This window comes from Triturus cristatus, chromosome 2_2 (genome assembly GCF_964204655.1).
Source record: "Triturus cristatus chromosome 2_2, aTriCri1.1, whole genome shotgun sequence".
In the NCBI taxonomy this organism is placed as follows: domain Eukaryota; kingdom Metazoa; phylum Chordata; class Amphibia; order Caudata; family Salamandridae; genus Triturus; species Triturus cristatus.
The window spans coordinates 155,077,649-155,096,473 of record NC_140582.1 but is presented as its reverse complement, the minus strand read 5'-3'; the positions used below and the strand labels follow the sequence as shown (position 1 = coordinate 155,096,473).

Here is an 18,825-nt window from a genome sequence, read left to right as displayed (position 1 = left end):
GTGTGTGTGGCAGAAATTGTTGAGGAGTTCCCAGATAAACTGGGGTGCATGAAAGAATACCAACATAAAATAAAATTGAAAGTGGGGGCAAAACCAGTAGCCCATAAATGTAGGAACATTCCAATAATGATGAAAGAACCCCTTAAGGCGGAACTTGACAGACTTCTTAGTCAAGGGGTCATAGAGTCGGTGGAGTGTGCTGAATGGGTTGCACCCATTGTGATCACAACAAAGGGTAATACAAACAATATCAGATTGTGCATTGACTTAAGAGAGTTAAACAAGAACATATGGATTGACAGGCACCCTTTGCCTAATATCAATGATATTTTGAATCAGATTTGTGGAGCAGAATTCTTCTCATTAATAGATTTGTCATCAGCCTACCACCAAATAAGACTTCATCCTGAAAGTAAGGCGTTGACCACGTTCATAACGCCGTTTGGTGCATTCAGATTTTGTAGAATGCCATTTGGTTTAGCCTCAGCTGCGGCAGTTTTCCAAAGGGCAATGCAGAATATCTTAGAAGGGCTGGAGCAAGTTTTATGTTTCCAGGACGATTTGTTAGTGTACGGCAAGAATGAAGATGATCATAATAGTAAGCTACGTTTGGTTCTGAGTAGTTTAAGAGAAGCTGGTCTTACTTTGATGAAGAAAAAATGCCACATAGGAGTCCGTTCAGTTACATACTTAGGGCATGTCATTTCCCAGGAAGGAATCAAGCAGAAAACTAATCTGGTAGATGCTATAAAGTTAGCGCCATGTCCCACTAACAAGGAAGAGATCAAGTCATTCTTGGGGCTGTCAGAGTATTACTCTAAATTTATAAAGAACTTTGCTGACACTACTTACCCTTTGAGGTGCTTATTAAAGAAAGGCACAAAATTTGAATGGGATAAACAATGTAGTGAGGCTTTCAGGACAATCAAAGACAGTATATCAGAGGCACCATTCCTAGGATGTTTTGATACCAGTAAGCGCACCATCATTACTACAGATGCTTGCTTAAAAGGGATTGTAGCCACTCTTAGTCAAGTGACAGAAAATGGAGAAAGGATAGTGGCGTTTGCATCAAGAGCTCTTACTGCAGCTGAATCTCGCTATTCAGTAATTGAAAGGGAGGCATTAGCATGTTACTGGGCTATTTCGCATTTCAGAACATTTGTGTGGGGCATACCTTTTAAGGTAAGGACAGATCACAAGCCCTTGTGAGCATTTTTTCATCACAGAATCTAGGACGGTCCACACCTAGGATATCAAGATGGTTTCTAGGTCTTCAAGGTTACAATTTTGAAATGGTGTACATACCGGGACAAAAGAATCAGGCAGCTGATTGCTTGTCAAGGTTACCACTAAGGAATCCGGAATTGGTGGAGGATCCTGGGGATGAAATTGTGGTGTCTACAGTTTTTGAGGGGTTGGACAAAACAGAATGGGAGGAAGCCTTAACAAACGATGAGTTATTCCCACGGGTGAAACAGTTTATTTCTGAGGGATGGCCAAGCAATCCTAAGTTTTAAAAAAATGGAGAAGACGTGTTTTGGGAAGTGAGAAATGAGTTACATGTACAAGGAAATAACTTATATCGAGGGAATAAGCTAGTACCTCCTGAGGGCGTAAGAGAAAAGTTGTTACTTTTGGCACACGAGGGCCATTTAGGTTGCAGTAAGACAAAGAGTAAAATTCGGTTACACTTTTGGTTCCCGAAAATGGACACCATGGTGGAGAGGGAAGTGATAGAATGTGTACCTTGTACCATGAGTGATAAAAGTAAGGTTGTGAGCAAAGGGAAGATCTCTCCTGTGGAAGCTCCTCCCGCTCCTTGGGTCAAAGTGGCCATGGACATTGTTGGTCCTCTAAATGTAAGGGGACTGGCTGGGAGGTTCATCATCACATTGGTAGACTATCATTCGAAATGGATCATTATCAAAGTAGTTGAAAACATCACTACTGACAGTGTAATGAGTTTCCTTCAAGGGGTTTTCCGTACAGAAGGGGTACCACAGATTTTGGTCACAGATAATGGGGTCCAATTTACCTCTGCATGTATGAAAGAGTTCCTGCGCAAATTCTCAGTTGAACATCAACTTACGCCACTGTATTGCCCTAGGGCAGATGGGCTGGTAGAGCGCATAAACCGCATGATCAAAGACTGTATTCAACTCAATGTACAAAATGGCAGCAATGTAGGGAAAGCACTGGAGGACATGGTTTGGTCCTACCTTATCACTCCTCACTCAGTCACCGGTGTGTCACCGTTTAAGTCTCTCAAAGGGAGAGAGCCGGGCACTAAGTTAGGCCCTTTGTGGCTTGTCGGTGGAGGAGGAGAAGAAGTGAATGGAGGTATGATCATGGAAAAGATACACCTAAACCAAAGGAAGTACGTGGATAGGTACAATGAGAAAATACAGAGGTTGCCTAGAGCTTTGAAGATAGGTGACACAGTGAAAGTGAAATTACCTAATTTTGTAATGTCAGGTTGTTCAAAGTTTTCTGGGGAAAAAGTGGTAAGCAAAGTATTTAAGAATGTCGTGAAATTGGATGATGGACAGTATTGGAATGTTGACAGAATAGTTCATGTCAAGAGTGATGATTCTATCCATGTTGATTGTAATGTAAGACCAAGCAGCAACAAGCAGAATACCATTCCCGATGGAAAGGTGTGCCTGAGGAAGGTGCACTCCAAACCAGATTGGCAAAAAGACTATTTCACGTATTGATTTTTTGAGTTACCAAAATTGTATAGAAAGGAAGATGTATTGTATTTGGCTTCTCTATTTTGGTTCCTTCCGACACCCCTTGCAATTGGAATGCTCGTGGAATGTTGCGAGCGTTCTAACCTGCACTCCCTGGAGTTCAGTTGTTCCGTTACCGCTGTGGTGATGGATGTTTTGCTCATTATCTACCATTAAATCTCTTCATACCCTAACGAGATTGGATCATTTCAAGTATGACCTCGGTTTTATCAGAGTTAAACTTAAGGCAATGCTTGCCCATCCATTGACTAACAGCTCTCATACAGTTATGAAACTGAGAAATAGTGGCATCTACATTATTAGAGGCCGACACAACAGTCTGCGTATCATCGGCATAAGAAGTGGGGAGAACCCGAGAGATCTGATCGAGGAGGCCAGTTCGGTAATATATATATTGAAGAACATAGGGCTCAAAGAGGATCCCTGTGGGTCCACACAGGGAAGAGAAAAGGACTTTGGTGAGAAATTCTCCCACAATGACTGAGTGATCCTTGTCTATTAAAAAAGACTAAAGCAGAGCAAGAGCTTTTTTGGAAATGCCCAGTTTTTTTAGATGATCAATGAGAGTGGCATGATCAACCAGGTCGAAAGACGCTTACAGGTCGAGAAGCATGAGTGCTGCATAGCCACCTTTGTCTTGCATGGTTCATAACTAGTCTGTAGTCTTTATTAGTGCCGTCTCTGTGCTGTGTTCGGACCTAAAGCCAAATTATGTTGGGCCAAGTAACTGATTTACCTGAGTGAACTGTGTCAACTGTGAATTTGTTAGGTTTTCCACTATTTTTGCTGGAAATAGTAACCTGGAAATTGGACAATAGTTTGCTGGGTTGTCTGGGTCTGAATTAGGCTTCTTGAGAAGTGGCAAAATTAAGGCCTTTTTCCACAAGTCGGGAAAGGTATCGGAGCTGAACATCCCATTAAAGATGTTAGTTAGATATGAGGCAATGGGAACAGGGATCTGTTTAAGTATAGAGGGGGGCAGGGATCATAAGGTGACCCTGATTTGGTGGAATTAATCAAGTTGAGGACTCCTGATACCGTGGTACACAAGAATTGCCTGAAATTAAATAGGGAGCCACTACCAAGAATATTAGAGTAATTAGTAGAAGGATAAGCTATTGGGGTGGGCTAATGCTGTGGTCAACCATTAAGAAAGAAGTAAATTGGCTATAAATTTGTCCCATTTAATCACGAACGTAGGAGGCCATTTTTTCAGAGAAGGATTGAATGTTTTTGAATCCTTTATTCTCTGGGACTTTGGTAAGTTTATTTATAACCTGAAAGAGTTTTCTAGTGGAGAACTTGGAGGCTTCAATTTGTTGAGTGTACAAGGTGGATTTTTCATTGATGATGGCTGCCTTATATTTGGCAAGGGAGAGTTCATACATTACTTTGTCGAAGGTATTGTAGTTTGATCTCCATTTCCTTCTGAGCCTTCTACAATTTTATTTTTCTAGACAAAGTGTTTCTGTGAACCAAGGTGTGGATTGTTTTGATTTATTTTGGCCCGTATTTTTATTAGAAACAGCTTTGGAAATGGCAGAATTAAGCCAACCGGTATAGTCAGATGTCGCCTGATTTGGGTCACACATTAGAACGGGATCAATCTGAGAGAGATATTCTCTCAATATGTTGAGGTTAGTTTTTGTCCAAAGATAGTGTGGAGTTAGAATCTACCTTCCTGAATTGAATAGGGGAGGAAACATTTTGAAGATATGGAATACTTATGCTACCTCATTGCGCTGGCACACTGTGTGCTGCCTAGCACCAACGCAGACACCCTTTCACCATGCTGCTAGGGTGCCTGCGTTATGAGCAGGAACAGGTATTTTCCTGCACAAAAACTGTCCTCTAACAAACAAAAAAACAATATTTAAAGGCATTTTCCTTTGTCTTCATTAGGCCTGGGTTTGGGAATCTCACCATATTGGCTCAATCCTGTTTTTACTGACATTGGCAGATCTGGAATTCTCAAAGTCCATGGGTTGATACAATGTTATGCCCATGCTTCACCCATAGATGCCTCCCTGAAGCTCAGTCACACAAAGTGGCTTTGTGTGGCTTAGAAGATGCCAAAAATTATTATACTTCGGGCTGCACCAGTAAAGTGCCAAAACCCCTGATGTAAAATTTTAGTAAATCTTTACCTTAATGTGACTTGCGGAGGTTGAGACTGAGACAAATATGTGACTGATGAGTTTGAAGAGAACAAAGGACTCAGCCTAGACAATGAAAAGGTAAGGTAAGAATTATTTTGACATATTGTTGGTCTGCCCTCGAGGTTGAGTGGCCAGGTCTTTTGGGTTCTTTAGCCATGGCATGAAAATGTTTTTGGTTTCTCTCCTTCCTCAAGCTGACTCAGAGCAAGTCTTTCTTGACTGATACAAAATCATTGGTGTTTGGAAATACTTTACATCGGAGAATGCATATATTCCTATGGGTTATTGTTGATGCGCAATAACGATAAAATGCCCCTACACTAACCTGCATACATGTCTTCAGCAAAAAGACTTTAACAAAGTTGATTTCAGGTAACTGAGGTGTTGTGTGTACGAGTTTTACTAATTGAAGCCGACAGATGATCTAGTTTGTGGAAAAGAGTTTGCCTTTCTCTTTGTGCTCTGCCTTAATGTATTTCAAAGCGATTTATAGTATGGATAGATCGGGTAAACATATGGGAAACTAAGGACACATTTATGTAAAATATGCAGAACATAAGGGAGAGTGTTTAACATTTCACCTTAACAAACAAACTGTGGCTGTCATTTGCAAATTGACAGACGGAAGGTTGTTCTCAAATGTGGCTTTACAAAATGAAAGCTTTTATTTTCGTTCAGGCGTGTGGATTGAGTGTCTGGATCTATTTGAGTTGTGAATATAGTGTCTGATATAAGTAACACATCAAAACATGTAAAACGCTGTTTTGATTTACGATCTCTACCAGTCCAGTTCGCTCAATTCAAATTTCTCATAAAACATGTAGGTACAATTAATGTAATGTATGAACCCAAAAGGTTATGCATCATATGGATTTTTTTTTAAATTGCAGGATCTTTAGTAACATCGAACACATATTTCTCTGTTTGAAGAAAAGATGAGATAGATATACGATTCTGCAAGGAAATGCACAGTTAATCACAACACATCACTCCGAGCTATTTTATTGGATTTCATTTCAGTGCCTCTATTTTTAGATAGACTTGGTTATTTCACATGCCCAATGGCAGAAGTACATTCAACCCTGTGAAGACTGCAATCTGGCTTCAGAACCAACTGCTGCCACTTGGGATATCTGAATATTATGGCTTTCCAGCAAAGTGGTTTTGAAGAAATATATTTCGGCACAAATGTTATGCAATCTTTGGAAAATATGTAATGCATAATAGTGCGTCTATTGGTATAAGCACACTTTGGAATATTTCATGATCTTGTACTGATCAACGATATAGTTGATAAAATTACACAATACATAGTCCTAAGCTACTGGAATTTACTGTTAGGGGTGTACAAAGTATTTGCTTTGCTACTGAAATCAGGCAAAGTTGGAAACGTCTCACTTGACATCAGGGCCGGCTTTAGCACTGTTGGTGCCTGGTGAGACAATCTTTTTTGGCACCCCCTCACACTATGACCACCCCTTCGAATTCTCTCACTACCACCAGGCATAAGTGCCCCTCTTCTCTCTAATTATAAGTTATTGCTGAACACAGCACCCACCCTATACAGGTCAGCACCCAGTGCAGCTGCACCGGTCTCACTGCCTCACGCCAGACCTGCTGGACAGAGCATAGTATTCAAACTATTCGCAAAGCACAGTTTCATCACCCTGGCCCAGCACCTGCTACTGAACCTGCCACCCTCTCTGTGCCCATCAGGTAAGAGGTACCAGATAGGGGGCATAGGGCATGCAAGCAGTTGATATGTCTGCCTCATTTCCTAATGTTTATGTGCCTATTACTCCTTTGAATTTAGGAAAAAGTCAGTATGAACTGGTAAACCAATTGGTTCCCCTGGTGACCCTTTTTCAATTAAGCGATTTCTCACAGTCAGAGTAGATGTTAGTTTCTCACCTGTGTTTCTAGTAAGCCGATCTCTGATTTCTGTTTCTATAAAGTTAAAGACTACTATTGGTTGCTGTCTTTAAAAACCATTTCAGGGAGCCATTCATCCAGCTAACTTTTACCGTATTTCCCATTTGTCATTCAGAGACAAATTGCTGGAAATAGTTGGAAAGTATCAACTACATAATTTCCTAGCAGTGAATTATTTAAGGGGGTGGTACTTGCTACAGAGCAAGATGGCTGCTCCACAAAATGGCTAGGGGAGATTGGGAGGACGGAGGACGTACAGCTGGAGACTACTTGGTTGATAACAAGGCTAGAGAGTGCCGGCAAGGGAGCCGGAGGGGTGTAGGCGTATGGCATTAGTCAAACGGCGAAAGAGTCTACGAGCTGAAGCATGTCCCAGCAACGAAGATGGGTGTGCAACTTGTTATGTGACCGTCCAGCTTCAATTCTTCAGAAAATTAAGCAGAGTGCATCAGCTCTGCAATTTTGCCTGCATGACATGGAAGACACTTTCCACTTCTGTTACTCCCCAAATTACCCAACATAGGAAGTATTAAATCCCCGATCAGAAAATAAATATTTCAAAATATCAAAAGGAACATTCTCAATTGCCTTTTATAAGGTGAAGCACGTTGCTCTTTTACCAGCTTTGACCTCTTTTCGTATTCCAGAAACTGTATTGGAATTTTCTGTTTTTAACTTAGCATTCCTTTTAGTGTTGTGGATGTTCAGCATTCTTCTACCTTTCCTCTTGCAAAGGGGTACCTCTCCCTTCTTTTGACACCTGGATGATTGACCATTTTTGCATTTAACCAAACTGAAATTATTTTGTTTACAGCTTATAATTTCTTTTTGTCTTCGATCTTCTTCCTCCTATGCTCTACATCGAGTCATGGGCCGGGGAGGCGAATCCGAACCCAATACAGGCCCATGCCAAACGCCTCCTGGAGGCAGGAACCGGCCCTGCAAGCCCATGAAAAGGGGGTGACTAGATTGCCCCCACCCAAGCTAGCCGCCCAATCTGAGCGAAAGGGAGCAAGCGGCTGAGGAGTTCAAAAGGGGCACAGGATCTTCCTTGGGGTCCTGAACCTCCTCAATCAAGACTGAATCCCACCCACCCACGCCAAATGAAGCAGACATCACAGCCGCAAAGGCAAAGGGAAAGGGTGAAGAGGAAAAACCCAGAAAAATATCAAAAAGAGGAAACTACTAGAGGTAGATGAGCTGCTAACACAGGGCCTCATTAAGAAAAGTGATGCATCGCTGCGAGAAAACAGCGATGCGTCACTTTTCTTTGCGCCCTCCTTGCGACACCAATGATGCGTCATATTTACAGTATGATGCATCATGTCGCATGGAGTTACAGATACGTCAGTATTTCTGACGTATCTGTAGGCGCAAAAATGACGCATTGCCGGAGTGTGTCAGAAAAGTGACGCAACTCCAGCAATGGGTCATTACACATGGGCAAGTCCCATGTAAAATGTGCCTGCGTCAGTCTTACGCCTGCCATGAGGCAGGCGTAATATATTGACGCATTTGCGTCATAGAAGTGGCGCAGGGAAATCTTATAGATTTTACTGCGTCACTTCTGTGACCCTTTCTTGCTTTGGAACGCCCCCCCTGCATACATTATACCTGGCTCAGGCATAATGTGGCGCAGGGGTTTACAAAGTGACGCATCTACCTAGATGTGTCACTTTGTAAATATGGTGCAACAAAGCTAACTTTTTACGCAGCGGGTGCGTCACAAAAAGTGACGCACCGGCGGTGCAAAAGTGACGCAAGGGCTCATAAATAAGCCCCACAGTGTCCTTGGGTTGCCTCATGGCAGGGACACAGAGTGAACGAATGACAGCACACAGCCATAGACAGAGTAGATGAGATGCTCGCACAGGGTTTTTGGGATGCCAAATGGCAGGGGCACTGAGGAGCAGGCGAGTGGCAAGCAAGGATCCAGGGCAAGCGGAAAGGCACTTGCAGCCCAGGCCAGTCCTAAAGGACACCCACAAATTCAGTAGCAAGGGAGGCCTGGAACCACACAACACAGAGACCTTGCTTAAAGGGGCACCACGAGATAAGATAGTGCTGTCATAAAAGGACTAACGCCAAACTTGGAAAGCAATACATGATGTAGAATAACATGGATGTTTATGAATGACCAGCCAAAAGTTGCAAGATGTATAAACCAAGTTTTAATCAACTGCGGCCTTTCTATGCACCATAACATGTCGTCACTGGAATGATTGATGGGGAAAAGGACACAGTTGGGCAAGACACTAAGAAGGGGGTAACTCGCCCCTGGGAGGGGTTTAGGTGTAATCTTCAGATTCTCATTACCTTACCCTAGACCCGTCTCAAATTAGATTCCTATGCCTTGTCTCCTGCTGTCTATTATTTGTACTGTTCTTTCTTTTTCCTCTTTAACACTTTTTCCACAATCTCATTTTATCCTTTCATAGTTTTTTATTCTCTATATAATTCTTCCTTATTGTGCTATCTTTCCATTCCAGTCTCACCTGAATTTACGTAGAATAACATCCAAAACATCAAGGTAACTGTAATTCTTCTGTAGGTGACCAGTAATGTTTTAATTTGAATTTAATTTCTAGTGCATTTTTAAGAAATCAAGTCTCTTAGTCATACTTTCTTGTCTCCACATTTCTGATTGGGTTCACCTTCTACACGTTTCTTTCACCTTCTCCCTGCCTCTTAGTTGCTCCTAGGAAACCTATACCTTTGAAACCATGATTTTATCTTTAACATTTCAAAAATGACAAACTTCATTGTCAAAGGTACTTTCTACACCACTGTAACCACTGATTCGTCCAAGAGTTTTTTTCTGTAAGTGAGTTTGACTCTCTCCAGAATCATGTGTCAATTAGTTGAGAATAAGCAGGGGCGTTTCACCGTAATGGGCTTTGGGGCTCTGAACCCTTTGATTCCAGCCTCCCCCCTCACGTGGCTGAAGCTTCTTTAAAATTAAATAATATTGCATTTAAATCATGGCCCTTGTGCTAGCCTGCTCATGCGCAGACTGTCACTTGACATCTGCCTGCAAAAGCATTTGCTGGGCTCACAAACTCACAGCTCTGGGATCTGTGAGGTCATCAGCTCAGCACAACTATAACCTTGACAAGCAATCTCCACCCCCTGATGTCATTCTGGTGAACTAAGCCCCGGGCGCTTCAGGCTCACGCTCTATAGTGCCGGGGCTTCATGCCAATCAGGGAGTGGACAGCACTGTGACCCCACCTTTTCCTAATTCATCCCAGGGTTGGATAGAGTCAGTAAATCGTCACTGAACTCGACCATCTGACGAGTTAGGAAAAGGTGGAGTAGAGGCCATCGACAGGAAACAGATAAATGGAGTCCGCGCAGCCGATTGAGCATTTTAAAGACAAACTGCGTAGACTCAAAGTATCTGCTTTCTGCACTACTTTTAGTAGGAGACGTCACAAGCATCATCGCTGCAGAGGACTTTTGGAGATTTTGAGTGTGCTGCGGTGGGTGATCATCTCACCTAAGCTGTCTGGTTGTAGTTTTTTATGCTCCCCCGTGTGCCTCTTCCGTTGGATCCACAACTAGCAGAGCAGTAATTGAGAAAAACATTAAACAATAAAGTGCCATATTATCAAGATCAGCGTTAAAATTATCGCCACTTTAGCGGCAGGAAACTGCCGCTAAAGTGGCGATAATGGGCTTGATAATATGCCACAGAGAATTCCCATAGAAGCCCAGGTTCTGGGGTGAACCTGAGCTTCTATGGGAATTCTCTAGGGCATATTATCAAGCCCATTATCGCCGCTTTAGCTGCAGTTTCCTGCCGCTAAACGGCGACAATTTTGACGCTGATCTTGATAATATGGCCCAAAGTAAGCGACGCAGCCAGTCTACACTATCTCTTTTAGCCACCATTACAAATAAAGACACTGAGAGATCATTGTGAGGGAAACCTGTTGGACTAATTTATTCTCAGTAAAGTGCAAATAAATGCATGCTATGGGTTGCTCTCCAAATAAGCCTTGAAATGCCTCAACACACGGCATTCTTTTAGTTTCACAACCAAAATTCATGACGACCATGGTGCAGACTATGAATACATATCTAAACATGAAGAACTTTTTTTAAAAAACAAAAAATGTATTATTCATTCTATTGTAATATACTCAGGAGCAGGGAATTTTGGGGGGTGAGACACAGCACTAAGAAAAGGATAGTAAGGCCAGGGAAGAGGAACTTGCAGCTTTCGCCAGGTCTTTCCCATATTCTTGGTAAATAAACAACCATTCTTGAATGGTTTGTAGGGAACATGGCGTGACTTTGTCTGAAAGGGCTAGGGCTTCTCTACTGTTAACCCAAGGTAGAGGCAAGCAGGGAGTCTGCCTGCTGCATTAAATAAATGTAAATGTGTGCAATTGGTCAGTTACCAATTCTATAAGCTGCTTAAGTCTGGAGCCAGTATATGCCTTGAATTGATTATGTCATTTAAGTCTGAGTTGTGGAGTGCGTCACTCTTACAAAAGTTATTAAATTCAAGTTTGCACTGGGTGCAATCTGATGCCATTTTATTCTTAAAATATATGATTTGAAAGCACTTTTATCTCAAATGCTAAATATTTTTGCACATTTTAGCAGCCTATCATTGTAATAAATGTTTTAAAATAATGACTTGCATATCTGCAGTACTTTTAGTTGCTTCCAGGGGTCATGTCACTATTTCTCATCGCACCAACCAGTCTAGGACTCTGGTTGTACACAGGCATCTGCAGTGATCGTATTAACTTAATGCATGTAAACGAGTGCATTTCCAAATGATTACTTTAATTTGCATCTCAGGTGAAAGGTCAAGAAAATAGTGTTAGAATAGTTTGATATTAGCCGCGTATCTAACCCCGCCTACATTGTACTCAGGAAAACCATACTTTTTAATGCAATTCAACCCCTGGACTTAACAGAATCTGCAGAATTCTCAACTGTCCGGAACCTCTGTTAAGCCTGGGGTCTCTAAACGTTCAGTGGGGGGGATTAGGACACAGGCCGTCACATATCAAGCAACAACCTGCTGCATGACTAACTCTGCTCCAACCCCACAGACTTTTCAGCAGCACTGGTCTATCAGATTTTTTTTCACAACCTCAGTGCACTTCATAGTTTGACTTGTTAGCTCAGATATTATCTCGCCCAGCAGCTTGAGCATACCAGGATGAGGAGCTTTATAACAAGAGATTTTAGGTTTTTTTTAGGCTGTGGATGGTAGTGTTAACACACCCCTGGTATTTCCACTCCATATTATGGTACTTTACTTGCAGTGCTATGTTCTATAAAACATCAAGGACACATAAATGTAAAACAAAAAGAATAAGGGTATTTGAAAACCTAACAAAAGACAAGTAGAGGGATCTCCGAGTATTTGTTCACCAGGAAGCAAGAGAAATCTTGCTAAAAATCATGGGAGTATTTCACATGTTTCCTATCACTTCATACTTTTGCAGTTCTGTGGTATTGTCACAAGGCCTAAATCACGCTAATTGGACTGTATCTTCAGTATGCATGTCAGTCAGGCTTACTTGCATGTCAAACTCAACCACAACCTTTACGCTCACCACTTTAAAAAGGCACCAGCCGCCACAGAGAATAAGTCATGAATTTGGAGGAGCAACAGGTCCTAATGTATAGACCTGATTGCCAAAGCATTCTCTTTCGTAAATCAGCTTGTCTTACTCTAGGAAGGTTACATGCAAGTCTGGCATAAGCACAACAACTGACAGAAAATACTTTGTTAATCAGCTCTGAATATTTAAGAGTAATTCACCCCTAAGATAAGAGTGAAGACTACTCACAGGATGTAATGTGCTTTTTTTCTACACTAGCTTTGTTCTCTTTGATTCTTACATTTTGTGGTCTTGAATTTTTCTTTTTTGTTGAAAAAAAGTTTTATAAAATGATAATAAATGAAAATTTTCTTATTCATATATATATATAACCAAAAGAAAAAAGAGAAACGCAAGGAGAAGAGCCAGGCGCAAAAAACAAAAACAAAAACAAACAACCAAACAGAAAGCAACATTGGTTCAAGAAACAGCGCTAATAGATCAAACCATCATTAACCTATCGGACATTACTCTGAATGAAGCAGAGAAACAACTTCTAACATTAGGACTCAACTATTGTCCTGAAAGTACATTCAATTATGCAAATACACGCATTGACATATTCTGCTTCATAAGAAAACTGAAATTGAAAAAATTCTTTACTATTAAAGCTGGAGCACAAACCTCAACAACAACTGTAAACACCAGCAAAGACATTGTGCAACCACTATTGACGTCAGATGTGTCTACTCTACTCACTCTTCAAGACCTTAGCACTGATAGTGACCCTATTCAGCAACCAAATGAGACGATTAATACAAACACTCAATCAAGATTACAGACAATTGATATCACACAAAAAGGTGCAGGGGAAAGCCCATTCAAACCAAAGAGTACTTTTATACCTATGATGCCAAAAGACGCAATCGATATTTTCCATGAATGTGTGGTAGAGGACTTGAAGCGATTGTGTCATGCAACAAAAAAGAAAAATCACTTCAAAAACAACCACAGAGCATCACAGTATGCAAGATTAATGAAAAAGTTGGGTGACAACCAAGAAATAATTATAAACAAATCAGACAAAGGTGGAAATATCGTCTTATGGCCCAAAAAAGAGTACATTACGGAAGCAATGAGACAATTGAATGATGAAAATTGTTACATGCGGACCAACATAAGAGAATACAAGAAGGCCAAAGAGGAACTCAAAAAGCAATTATTACAGTACAAACGTGAAGGGTTGGTGTCATCAACCGAATTCAATTTTCTACATGTTGAAAGTCCAGTTATTCCCGTGATGTATCTAATCCCCAAAGTACATAAAATGGTTTCACCAACACCAGGTAGACCAATCATCTCTGCCATAAACAGTGTTGGTGAGCATATTTCACAATTTGTAGACTTTTATCTACAGGATTTTGTAAAACATTTACCAAGTTATGTCAAGGACACGGGAGATTTCCTGAACAAGATCAGTGGCATACAATGGGAAGAAGGTTTGATTTTAATAACTTTGGACATTGAGTCATTATATACGAGTATCAACCATGTGCAAGGACTCAATGCTGTCAAATCTTTCCTAGACAAAAGACCCATTGAATATTATGGACACAACAAAATGATTTTAGAACTGATTTCATGGTGTTTAAATAATAATTATTTCTTGTTTGGAAAAGAAACCCTAAAACAGGTCAGAGGTGTAGCGATGGGTTCCTGTTTCTCCCCCAGCTATGCCTGTTTACATGTAGGCTGGTGGGAGGAACAGGTTCTACAAAAGGTCCATAATGTGCATCATGTGCGACAATGGTTACGATTTATAGATGATGTTTTCATTGTTTGGGATGGTGATGAGAAAGAAGCCCAAGAGTTTATAATAGCTCTAAATGCCAATTCTAGTAACCTCATTTTCACCTCCAAAATAAGCAATACAAAGATTGAGTTTTTAGATGTACAACTCATGGTGATCAATAATAAACTAGAGACATCACTTTTCAGGAAATCAACAGCGGGTAACAGCACATTACATGCAAGCAGTGGACACCCGAAACACCTGATTGATAGCATACCTTACGGTGAGCTACTAAGATTAAAACGTATTTGCAGCACACCTCATGAACTGGAAAAATGCACACAGGATGCACTGAATAGAATGCGTATCAGAGGCTATAGTGAAAAAGTACTAACCAATGCACTAAACAAAGCACAAGAAAGACCAAGGGAAACATTGCTTTCATCTAAAGATATATCAAATGATGAAATCAAGGAGGATGAAAATCCCCGCCTAATAATGACATATAACAAACAGGAAAGAAAGATTAAATCTATCATTAAGAAAAACTGGCCTATTATTTGCACCGATGGAGTATTAGGAAATAGGCTACCTGAAATACCCGCTATAACTTATAGGAAGTCTAAATCTATGAGAAGTGCACTAGTCAAAATGAGCCCAGAACTAGGCACATCAGGTACATGGCTTAAACCAAGGCAGGGTTTCCATAAATGCTCCTCATGTCGTGCGTGCAAATTTGGCATCAATACGACACATTATGCAGTCCCTTTTTCTGAGACAAAAGTAGCCATCAATGGCAGCTTTGGCTGTAGAACAGAATATGCGGTGTATGTTTTGACGTGCACCTGTGGCTTACGTTATGTGGGAAGTACTAAGCTACAGGTGCACGTCAGGATTCTACAGCATCTCAGGGCAATTGTCAATAATGACAGCACATATCCAGTTGCCAGACATTTCAAGGCCATACATAACAATGATTTAAACTGCCTTACATACTACGTAATTAATGCTATTGCACCACTAAGAAGAGGGGGCAATAGGGAAAAATTACTAAGAAGACTGGAAACACGCGTAATTCTAGATTTAGACAGTAAGGCACCCCATGGTCTCAACACTACAGAAGACATGCATAATTTTTTATAAATAAGCATCAGTTTTTTCTTGAATTTTACAGTTATATGTCATAGGTATTGGGTAATGCCTAGTTTGCAGTGTATCAGGTCAAAACAGAATGAAATAACCACCACATATGTTTATTTATATATTTATATACTTGTATGTATTTTTTATATATTTATACATATACACTTTTTTATCGGATATTTTTTATCAGATTTTATCTGGTGTTTTATATCTGATATTTATTTAGAGATGACTCATTAGAGGGACTTATTCTAATTAACAAAACTTCCTTGCAATGTTGGGTATCCTTTTATACACAAAAAAATTTTTTTTTTTAATTAAAGCACTTTTTTAGGGTGTTTTTTACATTAGATTATTTCTTGTTTATCGCTACTGTTCAAGAGGCCAAATGCATGAGGCTTCTTTATTTCCATAGGTCATAGGATATACATAGGATTTTCTAGGCACACACACTAAAAAAATCTCTTTTCGTAAGCACTAATGCACTTTATAGATATTGTATACTTTACACGAGTTAGGATTAACAGAATAGAGAAAGAAAAAAACATTATTTAGATTACAATTTTGGATCTAATTTGAACATCATAAAAACAATTAGGACATATGGATTGTGGTTTAATTATAGATGAACATTGAGAGACATAGTGACAACAGCAAATTGCATTGATGCAATGAATTTAACTTTGCTACAGCTAAAACAAAATGACAATTTTTAAGATAAAAGTGATCATCAAAAAACTATATATCATTTTTTTTGCGTATTTGCACAGGAAGTGATTGTTTTTTGCGCAACTATTTTCAAGTCATTTTTATGGTTTTATATATATATTTTTTTATCATAAATGTTTTAGCCGATCACTTTGGAGAAAGAATATTAATATTTATATTTTTAAATACTTTTAACATATTTATATGGGTATTTCTCCTTTGTATGTCTCTATTCTATGTTCCAAGCATTATGCAGATCAAAAACGATGTTTATATTCACACATGATTCAAGAGTACATATTTATAATGTCCACAACAAACGAGAACAGAATACCAGTTGTTGTTTATAAATGTTTTTTCCATGTCTATGAAATTGTAACTGACCAATGGGTGGACACATAGCATTTGAAAAAGCTGGCAGACATTTGCTTTCTTGTGTGATCAAGGGCACAGGGTGCTCGAAACGCGTCGCAGAGGGAGTTAATAAATTACATCTACTGCCTTACCTGTTTGGGTCCGTCCTTCTCTGTTCGCCGTGAAAGGAAGTACGAGGAGTTTTGGAATATATATATATATATATATATATATATATATATATATATATATATATATATATATATATATATATATATATATATATATATATATATATATATATATATATACAGCTCGCGAAATCCCTTACTCCGTCCGGAGAAAAAGGCAACAGCACTCACGGTTTCAGTTTTTCAGGGCCAGTTTTATTCCTTAGCGCTTCACAGACGCGTTTCGGGGTTTCCCTTCGTCAGTGTGTTAACGATCTAAGAAGCGCGGCGCCATTTTTATATACAAATTTACATGTTTTAAAAAGTTACAAGCAAGGAAGGACTTTTACAGTTTTACAGTACTACATTCCATATTAGAGTTCACTGTGATTGTTTGTTTGACTAATTTCCCACGCAAAACTATCAACAAGTTCATAACATGCCACACCAATCATGTGGTTTATTGTTTGATATGTCCCTGTAAGCTGCAATATATCGGGAGCACCATACACAATGTAAAAATAAGAATTTTAGAGCACATGCGTGCCATTACAAACAGAGATATGAGCTACCCAGTGGCAAGACACTTCGCCATAAAGCACAACAGTGACAGGAACCTACTCCAATTCTTCGGGTTAGACCATGTACCACCACACATCAGAGGAGGGGACAGAGTACTCAGATTGAGAAGGTTGGAGTCGAGATATATCATTGATTTGCAAACAAAAAGTCCGAATGGCATGAATAGTGGAGAGGAGCTTATAGTGCACCTGGGAAATTAGTCAAACAAACAATCACAGTGAACTCTAATATGGAATGTAGTACTGTAAAACTGTAAAAATTCTTAAACCAAAATGTATATAGATGAAATCTTTTCAAAAAGCCGATACACGGCTATACGAACACACACAAGGAAGGACAATGGGCGGTTTATAAAACCGCTGGTATGCCGATCCACGGCGAGATTTGCATTAATCATGGTCAGGACAATAATATTAAGGATGTGTATTGATGACAAAATAATATTTGTTAAACAACACGAATTATATCGATGAATTGACTGTAATAACGTATGTTCAACGTGGTGTCCTGTACATTGAAAGATGGCGCCCAAGAAATACGTAGGGGCGTGTCAGTCCTTCCTTGCTTGTAACTTTTTGAAACATGTAAATTTGTATATAAAAATGGCGCCGCGCTTCTTAGATCGTTAACACACTGACGAAGGGAAACCCCGAAACGCGTCTGTGAAGCGCTAAGGAATAAAACTGGCCCTGAAAAACTGAAACCGTGAGTGCTGTTGCCTTTTTCTCCGGACGGAGTAAGGGATTTCGCGAGCTGTATATTTCACACGGGGCACCACCGTGCAACAACAGCACCCGCCAGCGAGTGATCCGTTTTCTTTGGTGCAGTGGAGCAAGCATATATATATATATATATATATATACTATGAGCCTTTTCCTTTGTCACTCTGTGAAAGGAGACACAAGATTTCTATGTTACCAGAGATGTAAATAATTTTCTGCCTGCCTTAATCCAGCGTGTGTTAAGGGCAACACTGAAACGCATTGAAATAGCTAATTTAAAGTCGATTGCATTGCCTTTCGTTGTCATACTATTAACACATTTTAAAAAAATGGGAATCTTGCTGTCAGCCCCAATCAGACACATATGTTTTCATTTAAATTCCTAATCAGTTACTGAAGCACAGATGTATTGCATGGCGTTCATATGTGTTGTTTAGGGATAATTATTGATTTATGTACTAGATTTACGTGTTTTTTTAAATCTCTGGGGGCAGATTTATGAGGAAGTGCCGCAGCGCGGCACCGCAAGCCCTTTGGCTGCGCCACGCTGCGGCACTTCCAAAGCATAGGGATGCAACATATTTACAACAAGATGTTGCATCTCTGTGCTCCCCCTGCACTGGCGCACAAACAGCTGCCATGCACCGACATAGGCACCCTTGCACCATAGTGCACAAAAACAATCACTACAGGCATTTTCCTCTTTCAATGTGTGCTGTAGGATGCAGCACGATTTGAAAGAGAAAATAACGAGGAGAAATGAAAACATTTCTCCTCGTTGCGCATTGCTACACCACCCCTAGGGAGGCGTAGCATTCAGACGTATTTCCAGATTTACGATTCCTCGTAAATCTGGAAATGTGTCTGGGTCCAAGGGTGTTGTCTGGGAACACCCACAGCAACACCCATGGAACGCCCCTTTCACGCAATGTGCTGC

The 18,825-nt window shown here is 40.2% G+C and overlaps 1 protein-coding gene across 3 annotated transcripts in view; it reads right to left on the bottom strand.

Moving 5' to 3' along the window:
- The window catches only part of CCSER1 (coiled-coil serine rich protein 1), a 2,282,720-nt gene that overhangs the window by 1,572,929 nt on the left and 690,966 nt on the right, over positions 1-18,825 (bottom strand). The gene's annotated exons all lie outside the window — the stretch shown is intronic.